Source organism: Myotis davidii, unplaced genomic scaffold (genome assembly GCF_000327345.1).
Source record: "Myotis davidii unplaced genomic scaffold, ASM32734v1 scaffold370, whole genome shotgun sequence".
NCBI classification, from domain to species: Eukaryota; Metazoa; Chordata; class Mammalia; order Chiroptera; family Vespertilionidae; genus Myotis; species Myotis davidii.
This window is the reverse complement of record NW_006288615.1, coordinates 464,725-465,006: the sequence shown is the minus strand read 5'-3', so window position 1 is coordinate 465,006 and position 282 is coordinate 464,725.

The following is a 282-nucleotide window of genomic DNA, read 5'->3' as shown; positions in this document are numbered from 1 at the left end:
GTCTCCAAAGACTCTAATAAGTGGTCTTTGTGGAGTTAAGCATTGATATATAGCCAGGAATGAGAACCACTGAACCAAAGATCATGGTACAACATGTTCAAGAGCAGCCGTCCATGCTTATAAATGAATGTGTCCAGTACATATTTACTGTTAAAGTTGAATGTGAATCACATTAAGCTGACAGTACTGAAGTGCGTTTTGTTGAATTGGTCAACATCACCAATGCTGCTGCGGACACCAGGGAGGCAGCACAGCCATGAGTGGCCAGAGCAGGGCTCAGTG